Genomic DNA, 24614 nt, shown 5'->3' with positions numbered 1-24614 from the left:
CGCGGAGGTGGAGGAGGAGGCGCTCTGCGAGCCCCTGCCCACGGGCTCCCTCTGCCCTCGGAGCCTGGGGGGTTCCCGCGTGTGCTGCAGCGAGACCTGCTCCCCCCGGATCTCCCCCCCGGCAGGCAGCAGCGAGCAAGCCTCTTTCTTTCCCGGGGATTTGGGGGCAGCTCCTCGCGATTGAGCATTACAACTAGGAACCTGCGGCTCCTCTTTATTTGACCAGCAACCCTCTCCCTAGCTTTAGTTGTGCCGAGTGGAGGATCCCAAAGCGTTTGACAGGAAAAACCAAACCAAACCACGGCCTTCCAAGACCTCCAGGAGATGGGGGAGAGGGAGCTGGGGACAGGCAGGTCATCAGTCCGCAGGCTTTTTTGCTTTTCCCTTCGTGGCTTTTCTGTAAAGGAATGGGGGAGCTTCATGTGCCTGTTGAACATCCCTCCCGCGTGTCCTCAGCTGTTAATCCCCAGTGCAGATTGTGGACAGTTCCTTGCAGATATTTGAAATGGGTAACCAGCAATGCGCCAGTATCCCGTGTCATGTGGCACTGCTGCTTTCCTCTGAGTGGATAACTTCATAAATAAGCACCAACAGTAAGACACTGGCATTGTATATTTGAGTGTCCAATTTGAAACCTGGGCTGCAGACTGTGTAATGGAGATGCTACGCAGGGCACAAGGGATAAAGGGATAATGGCATGCAGGGCACAGACCACTTTGGGCAGTTCAGATCCAAGAAGTTTTGTTGTTGTTGTTCATAAAAAGCTTATTTATGAAAATAGTCATTCAAAGAGAACCGCGTCCAAGAGAATCTGTCCAAGTATTTGAATAAGTATTTGCTTAGATCTGTTATTTCTTCAGCTGTAAAACTAACATAAGAGCAAGACAAAGGTTAAGCGACTTGCCCCCAATTCACACAGGAAATCTGTGGCAGCATCACAAATCAGACTCAAGGGTCCTGGCTCTTAGCCCCCGATTTAGCTAGAGCTTGTCATTGTGTATATGATATAAGAGAGTTGTTAAACTGGAGAACTATGTTATACTGCAAAGAAAGTAGGACACATCACTTCAAATATATTGGCATGTGTTTTTCCAATTTAAAACATTTTAACTATTCTCTAGCCTCTAAATTACACGTAGCAGATTTTCACTTGGAGTTTGCCGTTGTGTTCACTAGGAAAAGGTCATGTCCGTACCTGTAACAGCACAGAAGTTCAGCACGCAAAACCGGTCTATACCTGTAACAAAACAGAAGTTTGGCGCACAGCCTGGTTTACAAACGGGCAGAACCTGGTCCAAGATTTCTCCCCCCGCCCCCAAAAGGGCGAATGTGTGTTCTGTTCACTACTCATCTGAACTACAGTGCTTACAGAAAACTGCATTAACTTAGATCAGTTCTGCTTCAGGCTTTTTGAATGTCTGCACCTAGCCTAAAAATCCTGGAGTTGACAAGACAGGTTATTTTAATGGGGAGCCTGGGGTTTATTTCAACTAATTAACATGCATTATAATTAGAAGTGCTTCATCAGCTCTAGGATTTTAACGTGCATTAGCCAACATTTTGTTTTCTAAGTGTAGGCGATCTGTACTGTTCTCTTCTGAAAGGTTGCAGAAGTATTAAAACAAAGGGGGAATATACCTCCTATTTTAACATAAATCCATTGTATTTCAGTTGGTATTTGTAATGACTGAGGCAAAAGTAGGTACTTGCTTTTTTTTGAGTAGAGAAGCCTCTCAAAGACAATGAGCCATTTCTTCCACTAGAGGGGTACTAATCTGTTCATGAAACACCCTCAGGGAGGAAATTGAGGTAAGGAATTTCAGGAAGGAAAAATGGCTGAGTAAAGACATGAGTATAGAAATGAACAATCTTTATAACAAACCAAGGGCTAAGCGCAATACCATCTGATCATAAAGGGAGTTTGGAAGTGTGCTTAGTGGAATCCTTATTATATAGTTTTCTTAAGGAAAGACATACTGGTCACTTCAGATGAAATGACATATGTCATTTTGAATTGAGAACCATCCTAGATAATGTTTTTTAACTGGAAACTGTTGGATTAACGGCTGGAAGAATTGAGTTTTCAGCAGTAATGATGACATCTCGTCATTGTTTAAAGTATTCCTTTTTATTGAGCAGCTCTAAAAGCAGCATTTGTGATTGTGCAGTATTCTGCTTTTGTTCATATTATCTTCTGGGTTGATGAGTTATACTGGGAGTTTCAGTCTTGGCTGGCCCACTGTTCTGTATATTGTATCTAAAATAATAGGTTGTAGCATGATGTGGAGTATACAGACAGATACTTACCTTAAAATATCTTCATGCATAAATACTGGTATTAACCAAAATATGCCTTATTGTTTATTTAAGAACACAGTCTCCTGGATATTGTAGGTAGATGGAGACTTGCAGTTGTTTACCCTTGTGAGAACTCCTTAAAGGCCAAATCATGTTTGACCTGGACTCCCATTAAACTTCAGGAAGGGTTTTATTTGTGTAAAGTTAACTGACTTGGTCTCTAATTGTCAAGTACCTTTAGGCCAGAAACCTTTGGCCAGAGTATTTACTTAAAAGCCTTTTCTATTAAATCCTTGTTTCTCTGTGGAGCAGGGAAGGCATTTGACTTTCCAGATCTATGGAGAATTGTACGCACTCTCTTTGTTGTATGGATGTTGACAGTTACAGTCATTTGCTTCTAGATCTGGTGAAGTCATTCAGTGAGGGAAGTTCTTTCAGCTGTCTTGGCACACAGGATAATCCCGTGTCCATTATTAGAGCAGTTGAGCTTTTACCAAAGCTGACTTTGACTTGTAGTAGCAGCCTGACTCAGACAGCAGGGACTTGAGCTTCATTTAGCACTGTCACGTTCTCCCCTTCACTTTGTAGAAATCTAGATTCACGGATTCACACAAGTTTAGGGTTGGAAGGGACCTTGTGAGATCATTGGTTCCAGCGTTCCTTCTCTGGGCAGGGTGGAAGTTCCTTTGTTGTGACCATAGGACTGTATTGCTGGCATGCTTTTTAGATCATATATTGCCTCCTGAATACAATGGGACATGAGTAATAATGCATTTGCAGTGTAGCACTGTATAAGCAATTTGCAGTAACTGTCAGCACATCCTCATTTTTACCTAAACACCCATTTAGTGATTAAAGCAGAAGTCTGGGCTGTGATCTACTTTGAAAATTGATTTTAAAATCTAGCTGTTTTAAAGAACAATAGGCAGCCACAAATAACTGCAGGCTGTATTTAGATGGCTGTGTAAATATTAAAGACTTTGTCAGGTTTGTAACCTAGTCTATTTAAAAAAAAAAAAAAAAGAATTTTAAATAGTTTCAGAGTGTACACCTGAGTCCCTCTGCCAAATTTTATGGTTTTTCAATCACAGTTTCCAATTTTAAATTGTTTTTCTCTCGATTGGTACAAGACCCACCCAGACAACAAGGGAAATTGAGTCAGACTCCAACTCTGCAAAGACACGTGTAAGGTTTCAGACTTGGGGTAATCTAGTAATTTTAACAGGAATTCTCACAATGTGTAAAGTTAAACACCTGTGTACGTTTTTGTGGCATCAGGGCCTCACTGACTAAGCAGGGGAAACGGAGAATGTGGCAATACATAAAGTGCTCCTAAATCCACACACAAATCGTGAAAAAAGCTTATAGTTTAATTATTCTCAGTCTTAAGTGTCCCTTATCACAGCAGAAGATAAAAACTTTCAGTATGAAATGTATTAACTTTGAAATCATGTTTCTGGTTTTTTCCTCTGCACTGCATGCAAGATTGTTATAACTGAAATAAATGAGAGAAAAATGTATTTTTCTCTTTTACCACGTGCCCTCCTATTTCTTCTGCAGCATTCAGAGTTCCTTTTAAAGGGTTTCCCCCCTCAAACTCATAAGTAGTTTGGGGCTGGCGGGAATATCTATAACCACCTTCTTATTGAACTGTTGACAAAATAGGCTTTTCTTACAAACAGCCTGGGCAAGATCAGCAACAGGTATGTACATGGGCTTCAGTGGGCACGTGCCTGCTTATGCTTACTGAGGATCTTTTATCCTCCCAAATCCTTTCATAACTGATTGTGTTAATTTCTGCTGTGAATAGAGAAGGAAACCAATTTGTTTGGTGTTCTCTCAAGTTTCTAATCTCTCCCTTTCCTTGAAGGTTTTTGGAAAGGTTGCTATCCAGCTGTGAGGAGTCTCTTCGAGCTAATGATCTCCAGAATACATTATAGACTACTTTTCATCCTACTCACAGCACAGCTACTACCCTGGTGCCAGTCCTCTAATGATATGTGAATGACTGCAACAGATCAGGGTTATGTTTATCTGTTACTTCTACTGAAGCTGTCAGCTGCAGTTGATGCTATTGATCATGAAATTCTGTTTAAAAAGCTTGTTTTTTTTATAATAGTTTATTTGGTTCTTCACCCTCCTGGTTCAGATCTCATATTTCCTGATCCTGACAGTTTTATCACTAGTGGCCCTTATGCTTCTAACGTATCTCAAATTGCCAGTGCCAGTTGCCCATGGAGTCCAACAGGGCTTCGTTTTATTTAGTATTCATATGCTTCCTTTTGGGCAGAATTCATTTGTGCGCAAGGGCTTTAGTGTTACATGTAAATTGACAGCAGTGAGATCTATTTGTCAAGCAGACAGTGTGTCACTTTCAAACCCCTGCTGGTTCAGAGCCAGCAGGGGCCATGGAGCAGGGCACACATGTGTATCAGTGATAGTGTAACAAACCCCATATTTGTTGTTGTTATTGTCAAGCTTCTCATTTTTGATCTGAGATTCTACTACTTGAGCCTTTGTGTTTGAGGGCTGATATGGTGATTTCTGTGTTGGCTTTTTACTGACATTTCTAAGGGTGTTTACAATGCAGGTCTGAACTATTCTAATGCTTACGTGGCCCTGTTCCATTACATTGGCAAGCTCTCTTCAGCTGTATATTTCATGCAGTATCCAATTCTTCTCAGAAGTTGCGACTCTTTGGTATTGGTGATGAAGGGATTTCTTGTTTTCCCTGATTTTCTTTTGCGAGTACCAGTGTTTCTCCCATTTCGTTTTTGCTTTTTACCAGAGTCCATGGTAACTCAGTAAAGTTCTGTTCTTTTATGCTCATGAATGTATAAACCAATGTATTACTTTCACAAGAAAAGTGTCCTTTGCTGTATCTCTAATGTTAAAGGAATCAAGGTTTGAAATTGCAACTGCAAATGGGATGCATTTGCAAAGCAAATGGGATCTGGCTGAATCCCCCGTGGTGGCTACGAAGAGTGAGGATTGCGGTTTTGAAGGGAAGAGTAGGATCCTTTCCTTCACTGGCCAAAACTAACCATGGCCTAAACCTAAGGCTGAAATCAGTGGTAATGATTGAATGATACTCAATGTCGCATGTCATTATAAATAGGCTCAAACTATATCTATTTCCAAACTTTGTCCTCAGAAAACAGTGTCACTTAGGAAATAGTTCTTGAAACGTTGTCTCTCTAAGAGTTCTGGAATTCCTTACTGGTTTTAGTCACTTGGTTGATTAGTTTCTAGTCTACATGTAGTGTTCTGCATTACTGATTTTCGCTGATAAATTCCCTGATTTTTTTGTCATTGAGTTTTTACTGATTTGCACCCATTTTTCAGTTCAAATCCCTGTTAACTGGCACAAATGGCCCATACAGAACCCGCATAAATCGAGGGAAACCTGTATACTTTTTAGTATGCTGACAATTCATACACGTTTAAACCGTTTCTACATTCGTATTACAGCAAGAAATAGTTGTACTCGCCAGAACTACCATCATCCTTTTTTGACATTTTAAAATCCTTGTTCATGGATACTATCATAGAAGTATCAATGAACAAGGATTTAAAACATTAAAAATAAAATCAATTTTTTGTCCAACAATATTTATTTTTCTTAAGGTTTTTGTGTGTAAACTCAGTTTTTCATAAACTGATTTTGAATTATTAGAAAAAGAACGGAGAACAGTAAGGTTAGGCTTAACTTTTTATATATAAACATAATATATGTGTCCCATCAAAACTAATAATTTTTCCAGAAATCCTGGTTTGCATAGGCTCGGATGGTTTTCTTAAGTGTATCCTCACTCATTTTGAGCCTCTTGCTCTCTTGGACATAGTCCAGGTTTGAAAATAAGTGTTCTGCATCCACTGATCTGGGGGGTACACTCAAAGCTCGTTGTGCAACTTTACTAAAGCTGGGAGGTGTGTCTTGGTGGGTATTCCAAAAAGTCAGTGCATCCGGTTCTCCGTTGTCAGGTATAGGCATATTCATGTAACTAGTGCATTCACTTTTAAGATGGGAAATTTCATCTTTGCTGGCAAATGGTTGAAACACTCTGGCATAGCAGTCATAATCTGCAAAATTCACCTTTGGGGAAGGGGTTAGACACCTGGATGACATTTCAAAGGAATCTTTGGCACCTGTGGCAGGCGCAGTGAAATCGCCCAGCTGCGGGAGCCTGGCGGCAACAGCAGAATCCCCATGCCTCTGCTACAGCTGGCAGTGCCGTGGTGTACCTAGCTGCAGGAGCATCACGGCAGTGGCACAATCGCCATGCTGCAGACCCTGCTGATGGCCCTGCAGCATGCTGAACCATGGGAACATGGCATCAACAGTGGGATCGCTGTGCTGCAGACCCTACCGGCAGCCCCGCAGCACGCTGAGCCACAGGAACAGGGCAGCAATGCAGCAATCACTGCGCTGTGGGCCCTGCCAGCAGCACCGTAGCATGCTAAGCCGCAGGAGCATGGCAGCGGCAGTGGGCTTACCACGCCACAAGGCCTACTGGCAGTGCTGCGGCATACTGAGCTGCAGCCAACAGGGGTAAGGACACTGGAAAAGGACAAGAAGCCAGCGCTGGCATGGACGCACTTATAAGTGTGTGCCGATGCCGATTCACCAGCAGAGGCAGCGGGGCAGAGCTAAAAGCCCCGCACAGCGGTCCAGCAGGGGGACCAGAAAGAAGTTCCTGGCATCCAGGGGAAGGCTGCGGAGGAGGTCAAGGTCCCGGGAGAGCTGACTGGTGGCAGCCCCTGAATGAGGAGCTGCCCCTACAGCCTGATGCAGAAAAGTCAGGCTACTTACTTGGAGGAGTGAAGTGGAAGTCCAGCTGCGAAGATTGAAGCCGAGGCAGCGGTGGATCTGTAGGACAAGATGAGAGAGGTGACTGGTAAAAACTGCGTCCGTGTAACATTCCAATGGGTTGGCGCTAGGCGGTGTATAGGGGAGGCGGAGCCCCAAGGACCTTGCGCTAATGATCAGATCCAACACAATACCACTGAACTGGGGTTAACAACATCCCCCAAGATTAAGTTCCATCAGACATGGCAGGTGAGAAGCATCAATGGTCTCAGTAACTGGTACCAGGGGTCAAACTGTCAGGCTGCAAGACCGGGTAACTAGAGAGGCACAAATGAGGAGCAAGGGATTGGCATGGCAAGTTACAGCACCAAACACTTCATGGTTCAAATGATGTGTTATAGTTGCCTGCCATTTTTCACAGAGAACAGTGTATAAGTCGTTGAAAGTTTTTTTGGTTCTTTCTTGTTGCAAGGTCGGAAGGATTTCAAGAAACAGTTGCATTTTCTCACTGTATGTTTCTGTTGCAGCTTTTGTATTCAATTCAGATTATATTTTGGTTGGCAGGATGCGGTGAACATCTGTATTAGAAAATGTCATGTTGGTGGCAGCAGGAGAGAACTCCAGTGCCTTTTGCATTTCAGACAGCGAATCCAAGTTCTCAACAATGAACATAACCTTAGTGCACAGAATCTGGTGGTCACTGAGATTATTTGCCTGTTTTTTCAGTTTGTGCTTTAGCACTGACGCTCAGGGTGATCTAAAATAAGCATTAGCACAGTCCTAGTCTTATTTACATGACATGTAGCCAGGTACAAACTTATCCACTGACATGGCACAACAGGAGTTGGTAATTGACAGTCAAATTTGCAGTCATCTCGTAGTTTATCAAACAAAACCTTCAGCTTGTTTGCATGCTTGAAAACAGCCCCAAATCCAATGACAAAAGATTTCACATCTCTCATTTCTTCAATAGCTGTGGCTGATGATAGCGCAACATGAATTAAATGAATGGGACAAGTAACTTGTAATAGCTCCGGTCTGTGATTGAGTTTTATCTCCCGTGAAAACTTAGCCATATAGGAGGCAGAATCCCTATTAGTGGTGGCCACATTTTCCCAAGTCAGTTGGTACATCTATAACATTGCATTTACTGCTGCATGGATGCTTGGGGTGTCAGTAAATGGGATGAATGTCACATATGCACAAAACAATGCAGGCTTTTTGGCTTTGAAATAAAAAAAACAAAAACAAAAGGCCAAGAATTGCATGGTTCAATGCATCAGGGGATGCGTCAAAAATCAAACTAGACTTCACATTTACATTAATTCTTTCAATCACTAAAGGGTGTGTGTAGATGAAATGGGTGCCCTAAATTGAAGTGGTGGGTTTTTAAAAACACCACTTTAATTTAGGACCCTTAAAACCCCCGTGTCATGAACACACCCGAACTTACCTGCCTCTCCGGTAGTGGGGAGAGGAGGGCAACCTGCCAGCAAGCAGAGCAGTCCCTGGGCTGTGGGGTGGGGGATGATGCTTCCCTCTGGCACCCACCTTGGGCAGTCCTGGGAGGCACCACAGCTGCAGAGGGAAGCACCAGGACCCTGCACAGCTCAGGCAAGTAGGCAGGCTCCAGGGGGAAAAAAAAGATCTTGGACAGAGCCTGCCTTCCTGGTCTGCTGCCAGGCTGCCTGCACAGGCTTCCTGCAGAGTCCCTGAGCTGCATGGAGCCCAGTGCTTCGCTCTGTGGTTGTAGGACAGCAAACTAAAACTCCTCAGAGGAATTTTAGTTTGCTGTGCCTCAAGTCATTTAAGGCACATTACGCTGCCAAATTTGCTACAGCGGCTGGAATTACTGTGCAATACCCCGCCAACGTGTGCGAACACCAACACCATTAAAGTGGTGCAAAAGCATTTAAGCCACTTTAAAATGTTGTACACATATGCCCATCGTTTCATCTACACATGGCCTTAGATACTAGAGCTTTGTCATTTTCTCTGAGGTACTTAAAAGTGAGATTATCTGCATTAGGAAGAGTTTTTGTTCCTGGACAGTACTGCTGCACAAAGTTGCCAATCGGTCCTTCCGCGAGAAACAGTGGTTGCCCACCAAAATAAACAGCATGCATGAATTCATTAACACAGTCATGTTGGGTTCTCTCTTTTATTAATGCCCCATTAAAGGGTCCAGATATGGCCTGTTTATCCCTAATCTCACAAACTTTTTTAATTTTCATGTGTCACTTGATTTTACCAACCAGAAAACTCAATTAACAGCAGCAGGGAGCACATGGTGCCATGCCTTGCCTTTCTTCCCTGGCTGTATTCTCGACCTTTCCCCCTGCTGCAGCAGCCTGTTGCCAGGCTACCCTGGCGTTTGGGTGGAGGGGGGCAGTGGTGCGGAGTCGGAGGGCGGGGCGGGGGCCCGACCCCAGCATCAATATTTCCCACCCCGCCTTGAGTTAGAGCCAGGAGCCCTGCACCCCCAGGAAATAGCTCCAGCCATGCAGACCCATGCAGAGTGGCCAGGTGCAGCACCCACTGCAGTGAGCGGGGCCAGGTTCTCTTGCAAGGCTCTGCAGGCTCACAGTTCCCAGCGCCCAGAGCAGGGAGCCACTGGGAGGAGCTGTCAGTGGGTGTGGGGCAGGGGAGTGTGGCTCTTGTTGTTATATGTCCCCTGGGAGGGCTGTGGGCTAGGGGGGGCTGGGCCGCCCGCTTGCACATCTGGGGGCCCGTGCCCCCCATGAGCTGCCTGGCAGAGCCCCACAACCCTCCCAGGGAGTGCAGCTCCCAGATCTGCATGTGGGACAAGAACAGGCTGCCACCCACCTGAGTGCTGGAAAGAGCCTGGTGCTGCCACTGGCCCCAGCCTGCAGCAGCAGCCAGCTCTCATCCTGCACAGATATCTGGGAGCATGCGCCCCACAGGAAGAGCCCATTGCAGCCCCCCATCCTGCAGCTCTCCCAGGGTACGTGTTGCAACAAGAGCCCGCGCCCTTCCACCCTGCATCCACTGACAGCTGCCCTCACTTTGCTCCCTGCTGCAGCCCCAGGAGCAGCTGACAGTGCGCCACCCCCCCCCCCGTTCCTTCCCTAGTCCCAACCTTCCTCCCTCCCTCACCGCCAATTTCTCCCCGCTCATTTTAAACTGATTTTTTCCCCTTTCTTCCTTTAATCCTAATTTCATCCCAGATTTTTTAAAAACTAAAAACTGAAAATGCGGAACACTATCTACATGTCATTATAGCTGTTGATTGTTTTAGAGGGTTTTTTTTAATTAAAGGATGACAATGAATTCAGAAAAAGCTGTCTTTCCTCAGAAGATTCTAACCATCCAGTCGAGCATGTTGACCCTTGTTCAGTTTTCTCAAGAGAAATCTGGATGAATAGCTGCAAAATGTCCTGCATACAGCAGTCTGGTAACATCTGTAACTGTGATTGTTCATGCATCTGTCACTATTATAAGAAGAAACAAAATGCCATTCTCTACAATAACTGTATTTCATAATGGAATAGACTTAGATAATTTACATCTGCTTTAATGTTGTTTTCAGTATTGGTCTTTTGGTATGCTGTTGGAAAGCTTCTAAAGCTGGTGGTTGTCTTGTGTGGTAGACTAGCTGTTGAGTTCTCCATGTGATGATTAAGGCCGTGTCTAGTCAGAGCATAAATTACTGAGTTTATTGCTAGAATTTGCTGGGTGAAATCCTCTGTCCTATGTTACTTGGGATACTAAACTACATGCATGGTCACAATTGTTTCTTCTGCCCTTAAGAATCTTATCAGTCCACACCAGATTTGTAGCCACCACTGTAGCTGTTCTGTTGCAGACCTCCAACACAGAAATAAGTTACAGCAATGCAGCACCAGCTGTAATGATGTAACTTTCCCAAGTTTCATCATTAATATGAGTCATGGATCAGATCCTCAGCTGATGTGAGCTAACATAATTCTAAGGGCTAAAATAATGCTGTGCCAGTGTAGACTAGCTGAGGCTAGTCCTATGCTTGCATTTTATGATTTTGGATGTGGGTAGAGATGTGAGGGGGAGGAAGGGGACTGTTGTACTGAGCAACAGAGAACTGGGATGGTGGTGGGTTGTGACAGCTGAAATTATGTCTGTGTGATAAAGGTGCTTGCTGAAGGCTCTATGAAGATTAAATCAAGTGTTTTTCTGGCATTTGTTCAGACATTAAGCTATATGTTGTTGCTAAGAGCCTAATTAAAGTTTAAGATGTAGTAAAGCCTTGTATAAGATAAGGTCTAGTAAATTTTAAAAAGCCTTGAAGTAGTAAGGCCCTGTGGTGTACTTAAAATTAACCTTATCAAAGGAATGCAAGGCTTGTAGTTATTGGTCAGTCCTAAGGACAGTTGAAGTAAAGAGAATCTGAATGGCTGTATGTTATCAGCACAGCTCCGAAGTTATACATTGGCTGGTGCATCTGGAAATCATTTACAGGGAAGACAGCTTTGTGAAAGGGGCTAATTAGCTACTGGCCTGAATCAGTGGGCTCGTGGATCTCGAGGAGCCTAAGGACTGAATACCAGCGTCCTTTCCAGTACCTCTCGGACAGTGCTGATCGGGGACGCCTGACTTCGCTGAGCTTTGCAGAAAAGAAACTTGTCATACATCAGGCATCAAAGGGGACTGCCGATAAATTGCCAACGTGAATGATTCTTGTCTGTCATTGTTTGTCTTGTTACTATGCGTAGTAGTGTTTTTGTTAAGTCAATAAACCTTTCTTATCTTTCTACCCTTGACCACACTCTCAATCCCGAACCCTCTGCAGGCGGTTGGGACAGTGGGTGAGTACCAGAGGATCTTACCTGATTCTGGCAGCTGCTGCTTCCTGTACCTTGCCTAGTCACTGCTGCCAGGGCTGCCTTTCCCCACTCCCTGCACTGATCTGGCCACTGCATCTGGGGCCTGCTCCCTGGTGGTTGCCATTCTGGCATCCTCTCTAAATCGGTGCCTGGGGCTGTTGTCCTGTTCATCTATCCTTAGTTATGCTACAGCAAGCTGAGTTGACTAAGCCCCTTGTATGGTGAATGGGGAAAAATAGGTGTTTCAGAATGGTAGCCAAAATGTCCTAGAAGCCACCTAGAGTCAGTACATTTAGCAGAAAGCTGCTTAGAGGTAATGAACACACATTTTACTCATGCTTGCAGGGTGTCTCCCTCTGCTTAGGATCTGCAGTATGAAACCATTCCCTGAAGGTAAATGGCTGCGCCTTTCTTTCAAAGAACTGAACAGAGCATACTTTTCTTTAAAAATGTGGCCAGAAGATGTGATAGGGCCAGTGACCCAGGTTAAGTTCTCTCCCTTGCCTTAAGAGATTGGAGTCTTCATCTGTCATCTAAGAAGAGTCAGTCCTTCAGCCACCAGATCATAGCCTATTCTTGGTGGGGGCACTCTTCAAACATCATGCTGAAACTGGGCTATTGCATGAAAAAATTCAACTTTTATTGGATCAGAGATGTTGTGCAAGAAAGAGCATGACTCTGCATCTTAATTGATAAGGCAAGTACCTGGGGAGGAGGGAAATCCTGGTTGTGATCCTTACTTTCAAGACTTTTATCTTTGGGAGGGGGGTGACTAACCACTATACCAGTGATTTTCAACTTGTGGTCCAAAGACCCTGGAGGTCCTCAGACTATGTCTAAGGGGTCCACAAAAGATGGCTGTGATCAGTCAAAAGTGTGTACATACCCACAATACAATTCAAGGGGTCTTCACCTCCATTTGAAATTTCCAAAGGGGGTCCGCAAATGCAAAAAGGTTGAAAACCACTGCACTAGACAACAGTCATGCTCAGTCTCTGGCATGATGAATTGTGAATCCCTTTCTGCACAGTGACTGAGGTTCAGTAATAGGGATGATGAGTGCCCCTCAGCTGTCAGACAACAGAACAGATTGTTAAGTTTCAGGTCTCCAGACTTTGGGGTGAGTACTATAACCACTAGACCCTTATGTAGAAGAGGCAGGTACTGTCACCTCCTCCAACTCTTTTAAAAGAAAGTTTCATCCCAAATGGAGTTTGTATAGAGCCTGATCCTTTCATTATGTCATCAGTAGGCTTTTATAGACCACATTTGATTGAGCTCTTCAGGGCACTTGGGTAGAGAAATACCTAATTTCTGGAATCCAGTAGGGCTAAGGATTAAACAAGGCACTGAGCTTCTGAGTGGGACATTCAGGATCATAATTTTGCATGTATGTGCCTACATACCACCTAAATTCAACATAGCCACCTAAGTCCTTTATTGAATCTGGCCCTTAGGCTTCATCCCAATGAGATTTATCTATGATGAAACATTTGTATGTGAGAATATTTGGTAAAATTTATGAGATAGGTATCATCTTTTTACTGCTATCATTTCTTTGATAAGGTAAGGCCATAAAATGCTAGTCTGAGCATTATCTTTATGGTCACAGGTAGAAAAATCTCTCAGCACTGCTGCCACTGGCACATTATGTTTCTCTTGTATAGTAAAAGGGAAAAGTGTTATTTGTGCTTAATCTTGTTATGTTAAAATTGTTATGCTGTGTTCAAATTTAACTGTATAATTATATGTTTTGAGTTCATGAAATGATTTTGAGTTTGTTGACCAGTTGGCATTCAGATGGAGTTTAAGAGTTTGTCTTCCCTATAAATTTTTTTAAACTCAAGGTAATTGCCAATTAATGAAAGGTAGTTAATACCTAAAAAGGTCAATGTAGGAATGCCTGAAACTTTTGTTACAGATCGCAGTATTTGTACTATAGTTTTCAGTGGTCCTAAAATAAACTAGAAATGTTTGGCCGGTGTCCAGACTAGCCTTTGGAGAAGGTAGTAAACTGACACTAAAGTAACATGAGGGAAAATCTCTAATAAGGGCTATTCTTGAAGCTGATCCTTACATTTCATTATTTGATGCCTTTTTAACATTACTCTTACCTTTTAAAATGGCTGGTCTCTAAACAAGTATTTGTCATGCTCAAAATTGGGGCCATAAAGAACACGGAAAAGAGATATGCAAGATTTGGAGCATCATCAAGTGAATTCTGTAGTAAGTGTCTTGGGCTAAGTACAGACAGTCAAAAAGCCTGAGGCTAAATCGATTCAGTTTTTGCAGGTTAGTGTAAGCTTCAGAGATTAAACTGAGAAACAACTGGACAGAAATTTGATTTTGATTCAGGTAATGCAGCCACATGCCTGCAGTAGGTCAGGCTAGCAGCCAGGGGGCATTAGAGCACTACTCTCTGGCACATAGCCAACACGGTCTGTGTGTTCACTTCCTCTTCCTGTTGCCCCCAAGGTCTCTGGGATTTGCAGTCCAGAATTACAGCAGCTGGACTCTGCAGGGATGCTCATCATTTACTCGTCCTGCTTCCAGGTGCCTCTGGGATTTGTAATCAGTCACAGCCAGCAGTAAGCTTTTAGCAAGGCAGGGCAGCTCTGTACTCAGGGGAAGGGAAGTTTAACCCCCTTGCTTGAGCCCAAACTCCAGCCATGGTTTGCCTGTGGAAAGCAGTCCCTTTCTCCCCCACCTCCCCCCAACCCTTCTCTGCTGAAGCAGACAGCAAAGCCCAGCCCAGGGCTGGAAAGCATGCTGGGAGGCCAAGGGACTGTGATTTAACTTGAACCAGGAAGGGGTCTGGGACAGACATTGCATAAACCAGTTTGACCCAAATCAGTTAAGTCTGATACTACATTCGACCAGGCTTATCTCAAACCAGTTTCAGCTATTTTCAAACTGATTTATGTGCACTGAATGTCTGTTCTGTTACAGGTGTAAACCAGTTTCTTATTACTTGAATCAGTTTATGTGTAACTTCTGTCCCTAGCCTTAATAATTATAATTTTAATAAAAAAGTTTAAATAGTTGAAAGCATGGGCTAATTAAATGATCATGGGAATAGAAGTCAGAACTGAAAATCAAGACGGTAAAACTCCAGACGGAGAATGGAAAAGTTACTTTATCCTTAGTCTTACCATCTGTGAAATGGGTACAATAGTACTTGCCTCAAATATTAATGATATAATGTCTGTATAATACTTGGAAAATATGTTGTTATCTAATGTAAAGTGTTGGTGTTTCAAAGAATTATTTAATTAACTTCACTATCTAGCAAAAAGTAAAGTCCATTGCTTCATTACTCTTACTTTTATTTCTTTCAGTAATCTTTTCCACTGCCCTATATAATTCCAAGACCATGAAATATACAAAAATGACTTCATTTCAGTGTCCTCCCTTATTTGGAACTTGAATAAAAATGCGAGAATTTTGGATTGATTCTGTTTGTTTGCCTGTCCAGAAGTTCAACATGACGAAACCATAGATTGGATAAACACATTCTTTCTTGTCCCAAATATATGATCTAATATGGCAACAAGTGGAGAATTTCATGGCCTGTTAACCTTGTTGGATAATGTACAGTGAGGCATAAAAAAGCTGGATCTAGAACTTGGCTAAAAAGTGTCCACAGCCAGTTTATTTCACAAGATATTTGTTAACAGGAATCTGGTACCAGTTGTATATTCTATTTATATGTGCACATTAAACAGCAAAAAACAAAACAAAACAAAAAAACCCCTTTCTGACAGGGTGAAAGGTTACTATTTTATTTGCTTTTAATACTTTTTTCTAATGCTGAGAATAGCTGATTGCACAAACGAAAAAAGACTGTGTGTGTGACTGCCTATCTGTGAACGATTAAATTAAAACATGGACTGCATTGAGTCCAAATGTTGATGTGACGTTAAAAAATCAAATGGAATATTTTCTGGCTCTTTTACTTAACACTACATTAAACAAGTGAAATGAACATATGGACATAAGTATAGATGGGGCTGGGCATTGTATGAGCACCTTTATTCATCAGTACTGTGCATTGATTAATTTCTTAGTGTGCCCCCTGAGCTAGTTGTGTTTGTTCATTGATATATATATATATATATATATATATGTATATATATATAAAAAGAGCTTTAGTTTGCATTCTTTGGGTCCATATTCCAGCAGCGTGTCACTTGAATTTGTCACAACCCAGTTATTTTGGTGCCTCGGCACGATGGAATTTTCCCGCCACATGAGAGCCTCTTGCACAGCAAAGGTTTTTGTTGCAACCGAAAAACCTCGGTGCAAGAGAGTTCCTGCCATTTGGATGCAAATTTGTGCCCCGCTATTGGCCAGTTCTAAATTATTCCTACGTGGCGGCTAGTAATTTGCCTTGTAGGCCGTTTACCGCCCAAGTCGGAGAACTTTGAGCACGCTGCAGAGTGCCTCTAAAGAGATCTGACTTGTGGCTGAGCTGATCGATAGACTGATCACCTATCGATTCTTCTCCCCGTCGCCGAGCGCAAACCCCGATGTACCCTTTCCCTGCCAGCTTGATTTGTAGACGAATTGGCTGGCCTGAGCCTTGCCAGCTGGAGCAACTGACATAGTTGTTCAGACGACCGGACCACCTGCGTCGCGGCTACAGGCGGCGTAAGTAAAGTTTTTGCAACCGATAAGCTGTGTCTGCCTCTCCATTCACCAGCCCGCCCAAACGACCGAGTAATTTCTAAATCACCTCGAGTCGGCTCCGGCCGTCCGAGACAGAATTGAATATTAAATATGGATGTCAATCCGATGAAATCTACCACACTAAGAAATCATGGCCTTGTATAATTTCTGGACCATCATGGCTATAACATCAGTTTTCTTTAGAGAACAAGATGAATATCTTTTAGCTAGAACATCATCTGTGTGTGTGTGTGTAATATAGTGAAGGAACAACTGTGGATCAGTTTATCCCACGGCTCTTTTTAGAGTGCCACAAGGGGAGAGAACTCCTGATAACAAGTGTGCATCTGAGATGATAGAATCATTGCTAGAAGTTCCAGGTTACAGTAAAGAAGAGCTTGGTATTTCCTGGGCATTACTTCTGTTCCCTGTTAATGGGTCAAGCCCCTAGCAGGAGTAAATTGGTCTAGTGCTATTGATCGTGGCCCTGCATTTATAAATCCTGGTGTAAATTATTCTACTACAGTCTAGGCTGCCTGGTGAAAATGTTCTCATAAGTAATAGGGCATATGAGGAATGTTGCATTAATAGCAGAGGAAGATATCTTGGATATGCAGGCTTCCCTCAGATCTTAGTAAAAGTAAATGTCAACATTAGTTTAGCAGATCCTAAAGAACCCTGTAAAGGTCAATAGTTATGGACTGATCCAGTGCCGGCCTAAGGTTACTCATACAAACATTTTATCTACTGATAGGATGGGAGGCTTAAAGAATCTTATGTTACCTTTTACTTTTCATAATATAGCTGTATTTCAAAAAATTGGAAGCGAAGGACTTAATCTTATGTTACTACAGATGCAGGCAGTTTCCTTTCTCTACTGTTGTTATCCCAGTAGCAAGTATAGCCATATAGTAATGTCCATCATTCATATTTGTTTATATGCCTCGGGAGGCCATTTACCAAAATTGGGCTGACACCACAAAATGTTTCCTATGAACTTTTACCTGAATTAATACTGAAATGTGCATCAGCTGCTTTCCTCTTTTGTGTGTGCTTTCTGGGAGCTTTAGAATGAATGAGTCTTATGTATATGAAAAGCATGTTTCAAGCTTACACAAGATCCTTTTTCACTACCATATCATTTATGAGAAGGCATACTGTATGACATGGCTGAACTAAGGGTTCCCTAAACTCCTTATCAGAGGCAGTTACTAAATAACCCAGGAAAACATCTGACTGCACTTTTCACTGCTAAGACTGGGAGAAAATTTAAATTTGAATTTGGTGCATAGCTAGTAAATCTGAGGGTAGCCTTTTGATTGTTCAGAACAGAAATAAATGTCCTTTTCGGTGGATCTTGGCACCCACAGAGCTCCCACTGCAGGGCTGAGAGGAGAAGGCGTAGGGAAGAGGCTACTATTAAACTTAGGGAAGTTACTCCTATTTTTACACTGTTGTAACTGGGAACAGAATGAGATCCATGGTTTGATACTCACAAATCAGTTTTATGATCAGTAGAGTGGAGAAATAATTTGCTGCTAAGCTTACCTGGCATTTTTTACACTTCCTTGTCTGCTCATGGAAGTTCTGTGATCAGATCATTTCCTCTGATTTACTTGATATTTGAATTTTCCTTTTCTAATTTTGTGAACTGAAAATTTCATAAATTTCAAGTGTAACAGCTGCGAAGCTCACCTGGCTGCAAGCCGTGTGGGTGAGCTGTGCTTAAGAGGTCTGCAAGAAAAGGGCAGCAAAACTGTGTAGAGGGTGCATAAGCTTTACCAGACAGGAAGGTATACAGTGCACAATGTGTGCTTTTTATTGGAGCATTCAAACTGTTACTGAGCCATAAAAGCTGAGGGAGGGAAAAGACAAAGAGAAGCTGGGAGGATCATACTCCAGCCTTAGAGAGAGGGGGTGCAGACTCAGCCCAAGCCAGAGGAGACATCAGTACGGGGGAGAGCCTGCGTCATCCCGTGAGAAGCTGATTCCCCACCGGGTTTGGAGCTGTGCCACCAGGGATACAGGTGCCAAGGAACGAGTGGGGAGGGGTTGGTAAGCATAGCTGGTAGGCTTGTTGGGGCTGGGGGAAGCAACCAAGCCCTTAAAGGGTTAGTGTCTGGGCTCTGAGTGTGTCTGACTGAGATGCTGGGTTGAAATTCAAGGTGGGAAGGCTGGAGAAACTTGAGAGAGTCCAGAGAAGAGCCACTCATATGATTAGAGGCCTGAAGAGCAAGCCATATGAGGAAAGGCTGACAGATATGAGACTGTTCAGCCTAGAAAAGAGAATATTGGGGGGGGATTTGGTGGCAGCTTACAAATATTGTGGGAGAGCATTAGGGGCGAACAACGATTCACCAAAGCGTCTGAGGGGAAAACCAGGAGCAACAGTCATAAACTTCTAGGTGGTGGCTACAGGCTGGATATCAGGAAAAACTTCTTCATGGTTCATGTGACCAGCCTCTGGAATGGACTCCTGGCAGGGAAGGTGCAGGCACCTACCCTGGACATCTTCAAAAAGAGGCTGGACACACACCTTGCTGGGGTTATTTGACCCCAGCAGTCTTTCCTGCTCGGAGCCGAGGGGCTGAACCCAATGATCTCGCAAGGTCCCTTCTGGCCCTAAACTTCTGTGAATCTGTGAACCACAGTCAGAGACCTGCAGAGGGGAACCCCTTTCAGCGGTGGATGTGCTGGGTGGCGGAGGCAGCCCTGACAAGGAAGGGGCTGAGCAAAAACAAGCCAGCATGGGTGTGCGAGGGGAACACCTAATCACTAGTGTTTGCTGTAAGTGTATTTTCAGAAGGAAACTGCTTAAGAGAACAATCTGCCAGTAAAGAAAACAACGGGGAGTGTATTGGCTGCAGCAGCTGTTCAGAGCCTATTTCGCTGCGTTACCAGGAAGGATTAAAGGAGACCCTTTTCCCTGGAGCATAATGTATTTATATTCCACAGAAGGAAAGAAAGCATCATTTCTGACATTTAAAAAACACAAGAATTCCCCTTCAGCTCCCTGAAGTCAATTGAAAACTTTTGTTTTCAGAACTCGAGTTATCACATTTCACTCTTTGTCAATAAGTGAAATTTTGAAATGTACTAAACTCTTCACCGAGCGGAGAGAAGGATTTCTGTTCGTGTCAGTGCTCCTGCTGCATTGAACACAGGGCCCAAATCCTGCTCACATTAGTTTCATTCACACCATGCTTGTGTAGGGTGAGTGGTACCTGATCTGAGAACAGAGCTGGTCTGTACTACGTGTAAAACTTGAGACGAGTGTAATTTATTGCCCTGGATTTTTTTAACATCAAGAAAAAAAGCTTGGATTTTAGTCATGTTTCATAGTTTCATAGTTTCAGGGTCGGAAGGGACCTAATAGATCTTCTAGCCCGACCCCCCGCCAGGGCGGGAGAACAACCCAAAAAAACACAAACAAAACCACTCACCCTAAAAACAAAAACGGGACTCAAATGAGTCCAGCCAGGTAAGTATCCAGCCTCTTCTTAAAGATCCCCAGGGTAGGGGCCAGCACCACCTCCCTTGGAAGTTGGTTCCAGCTCCTAGCCGCCCTGACTGTGAAGTAGTTTTTTCGGATGTCCAATCTGTACCTCCTCTCCATCAACTTGTGCCCATTATTCCTTGTTATGCCAGCAGGGGCTAGGGGAAACAGCGTCTCCCCCAAACCCTTCTGGTTCCCCCTAGTGAGTTTATAGACGGTCACCAGGTCCCCCCTCAGCCTTCTCTTGTGGAGGCTGAATAGGTTCAAGTCCCGCAGTCTCTCACTGTAGGGTCTGCCCTGTTGTCCCCGGATCATGCGGGTGGCCCTCCTCTGGACCCTCTCCATGTTGTCCACATCCCTCCTGAAATGGGGCGCACAGAACTGGACACAATACTCCAGCTGCGGCCTGACCAGCGTCGCATAGAGGGGGAGGATCACCTCCCTGGCTCTACTCGAGATGCACCTGTGGATGCACGACAAGGTCCGGTTAGCCCTGCCAACCATGACCTCGCATTGTCGGCCCATGTTCATCTTGGAGTCAATAATGACACCAAGATCCCTTTCCGCCTCCGTGCTCTCAAGTAGGGAGCTCCCCATCGTATAAGTTGCAGCATCTTGCTTTGAGGAACTATTAGATTTTTCAGAATAAGAACAGTAGGATGAACCAAAAGATATTTTTAAGGTTTCACTTGAGGCCTGTCAACTTTAATAGTTCCCTTTAATTGTCTTTTTAGTTTTATTTTTTGGCATGTGGTGATTTAAAAAAAAAACTCTGATGCAGTCTAGTGCAACAGCAACATTTGGTAGTATAGCCATGGCATTATACAAAAGCTGAAAAGTTACATAGATATCACACCAATATATAAACCATGTGTGTTAGAAAGACAAGTTCAGTTTTGAAATATTTGACTTAACTGTGCTTTTCACTTTCAATCTGTGCCAAACATGTGCTTGAATGACTGATGGAGTCATATGGTTCCTTGAATAAAGCACTTTATTGTGCACAGACTTAAAGCTTCCAACAGTTGTATTACAGAAGCTGGGAGATTAAGATGATCCAACTGCTTAGGGGGTATGTTCTACAATGAACATTTTATTTTTCTATGAGAGTATTTTTTTCCTCTAAAATATGTCACTAGTTCGTTCAGCTGGCCAGTTAGTGACATTGACTACAGTGAACTTCAGTTTAGAAGAATAGCAAGTACTTTTAATTTTAAACCTTTATTCCCATGTTCATTTTAAAATGTTGAACACATGACATCTTCCATAACGTTTATGGGATTTTTATTTGGGTGGTTGAGGAGGGGCTGTTTCCTGTTGCAGATTATTTCATCAGCATAAATTAGCTTTAGGAAGGAAATAATTCATGCAAAGACAAGTGGTGACAGGAGATAATTCTTAGAATTATAAAACTGAAGTATTGAAAAGCATGTTTTAATGCTGTTTAGTTAAAAGGATCAGTGAGACTTAAACTCATATGTCTCATCTGAGCAGTCAACTCTCATGAAGATGAACACAGAGTGTGAAAGATCAAGTGGACATGCTACAAAGGCATATACAGATTAGTTCAAAATTGGCAGACCTGTCAAGTTGGGGAGAGGATCTTTTTGATTGGAAACAGAAGGAACAGAAAATTAAATTCAGAAATTCATGGAAACATCCTGCTGCTGCTTGTCTTCAGGCTCATCAAAGACCTTTGTTGATTTTTTGCTGTCTTTAACATTTTGTATAAGAGGCATTTTGCAGGGAAATAAAATAAAGATTGATTCATATGAATATTTACAGTATTAATTGGTTCTCACAATACATTAATACTTAAATGCCTTGTGGGGGGTGGGGGAGAGAGAGAAGTAAGTCTGTGTAGATCCTGGGTTTTTTCCCCCTCTTTAAACATTGCTTTCAAGATAGATAATAAAGGGTTTAATTTGCTAAGCTTTGGGGAGATGATCAATGTTGTTTAGACAAGCCAAGTTTAGCTGATTTAGATTATGATTGGACATTAATGACATCTTGACTACAATATTTTGTGCTTGTGTATTTGTCTCTATTTTATGCACAGCTGAATTTTAGCCTTATTTACGTGCTAAATGGTAATGGAAAGTGCCTTGCTGGTCATGTACTTGTCATAGGTTAGGCCACTAATCTATATATTTGGACTAATGGTTAGAACAGAATAGTGGATGAACTATGAGTTGCAATCTAAGACAAACTGCTCTTTTATTCTAGACAGGTTACTTGGGATTCAGTCAACTCATCCGGAACTCATTTAAGGCAAACATGCATCTGAATTTTTACTCTGTTTTTATTGTACCGCACTATCCTATGGCTCCAGCCTCAGAGAATAAGTGATATTTTAAAAGTTGCTAGCTGCAACACTCTGGCTTTATTCTGATAATCCTTAGGCTCTTGCTTCACTACTTTTAATATAGGAATGGAAGGGAACTCCCAGGTGATAGAGTCCAGTATCCCGCAGTTTCAGGCAATCATGTCGTACAGTCTCAGTTATAAACTTATCAAGTTTCACCTTAAAAGTGTTAGGCTTCTTGTCCTTAATATTCCTGTTGGAAGGCAGTTAAAACCTTCTAAATTCAAACTTAGATTCACTTATATGTTCATTTACTTAAATATCTCTTCTATTCTTCTGGATGTTTAACCACCTTCTTCCAAAGAATAGCCATTTCCACTTTCATTTTGCTAGGCTACACAAACCAGTGCTTTTTTTGGATTGAATTGGCCTTTTTCATGGTTACGTCACAATAATGGCTTATTGTCACTTGTGATGGAGTTGATACATACAGGCCTTTCTCCAGCTGATAAATTTATTCTCATTTCCCCTTTAGCCATTTCCTTACTCACCTTATGCTTCTTATTACAAATCCCTATCTTTTTTGTATAGCTATATATTTATAGGCACACACATATATGTGCATACACAGCTGGTGTACTGTGTAGCTGAGTAATATTTTGGTACATATCAGTGAACACAGTACTAGTGACGCCCCATGCTATGAAGCTCTGGAGAGTACGAATCTTGCTTTTGGCACCTGTTGGTACATGAGAACTCTAGATGGGCTGGAGCTCCTTGATGGAAGAGGTCTCTGCCAGTGTGTGTGTTTAGCAAAACAACCAACCAAATGGAACTTGCCTTCTTTCTGTTATGCAATCGTTTGGGACATTTTGGTTAAAATACAGTTGTTAGTGATTCCCAAAACAACAGACGTGTGCTGTGAGATCCCCCTTCCCCTACCTGCCCCAGCTGCTCCTGTGGCTGCTTCTCTGGAGAGGAGATTGCCACTGCTTCTGCTGCCTTCCCCCACCCTTCCCTGTCCCCAGGCAGCCCATATACTGCTCCCCCCATCACCTTACCCTATGCTCCTAACAATGTACTCTGCTGCAAGTGGGTGGGCAGGAGAGCACAAAGATGTAGATACACTTTGCAGCCCAGCTCATCCCCTGCTTTCCTTCCATGCTCCCACAGCTGGCAGAAGGAACCAAGGAAGTAAGAGTGAGACCCTGAAGGAGCAGCCTCAGCAGTGGGGGCTGCCCTTGTCCCCTGAAATACAGGCCAGGCATTGGGAGGGGGCAGACAGTGGAAAGAATGAGGCACAGCAGGGTAAGGTTTGCCCCTGCTGCTCTTAAGTGGCACCAACTAGATCCAAGGTTCTCAACTTTTTTTTTTTTAGCTTCAAGGCCCCTTTCCATATCTTTCCTGAAGTTACATCTATCTCAGTGATTTTTCAACTAGGATGGAGTGAGCTTTCTGGAATGGGTGGCGTGCGGGCCCTCTCCCGATCCCGCCTGGATCACCATGTGCGAGCTCTCTCCCGATCCCATCTGGGTCGCCATGTGCAAGCCGGGGCAAGCCGGGGGCCCGTCTTTGTGCACACAGGCTGTGGCCGGCAGCCCGGGCACACGGGGCTGGAGAAAACCGCGGCGCAGTATAGTGTGCTTGAGCTAGAATCAGTAACGGAGGCGTAATGGTTGATTGAAAAGATTATTTACTTACACCCAAGGTGGTCGCAGTGTAGGCTGGTCAGCTTTCCAGGCACAGCTCTGCTTGAGTTCTCGGTGGAGGACTCTAATAAACTCGGTTCCTTGACCCCAGAGTGATTCAGGCTCTGCGGGTTCAAGAATTTGTTCCCACGGAGCAGCTGTATCTCCGTGAGTGTTACTCGGTTCCCAGGTCCCCCGGAGCTGTTAAGACTCCGTGGGTTCAACAATGGGGTCCTTAGGACAGGGATACGTCTAGGCTGCGATCGGCGATGGGGAGAGGCTAGAGGGTAGTTGCCTCGGAGTCGTTAAGGCTCCGAGGCTTTGGTAAATAGGTTCCCCGGAGTTGTTGAAGCTCCGTGGGTTCGACAAATTAAACCTCTGTTGCCCTCTTAAGGAAAAAGCTGGGTTCGTATGGATCAGCAGCGCTTAGAGATCTTCATGCTCCTTTCCCGAACTCCACGTGCTTTCTCTCTCTCCAACTTGGGCGGAAACTACCCAAGCCTTTTGTACGGCTAGCAAGCCAATAGCC

The 24614-nt window shown here is 43.5% G+C and overlaps 1 protein-coding gene across 1 annotated transcript in view; it reads left to right on the top strand.

Annotated features, from left to right (window-relative positions):
• The window catches only part of LOC106722339 (disintegrin and metalloproteinase domain-containing protein 12-like), a 113204-nt gene that overhangs the window by 10879 nt on the left and 77711 nt on the right, over window positions 1-24614 (top strand). The window lies entirely within an intron of this gene.

This window comes from Alligator sinensis, unplaced genomic scaffold (assembly GCF_000455745.1).
Source record: "Alligator sinensis unplaced genomic scaffold, ASM45574v1 scaffold193_1, whole genome shotgun sequence".
Taxonomy (NCBI): Eukaryota; Metazoa; Chordata; order Crocodylia; family Alligatoridae; genus Alligator; species Alligator sinensis.
The sequence above is the reverse complement of the archived record's forward strand: the minus strand, read 5'-3'. Positions and strand labels throughout refer to the sequence as shown.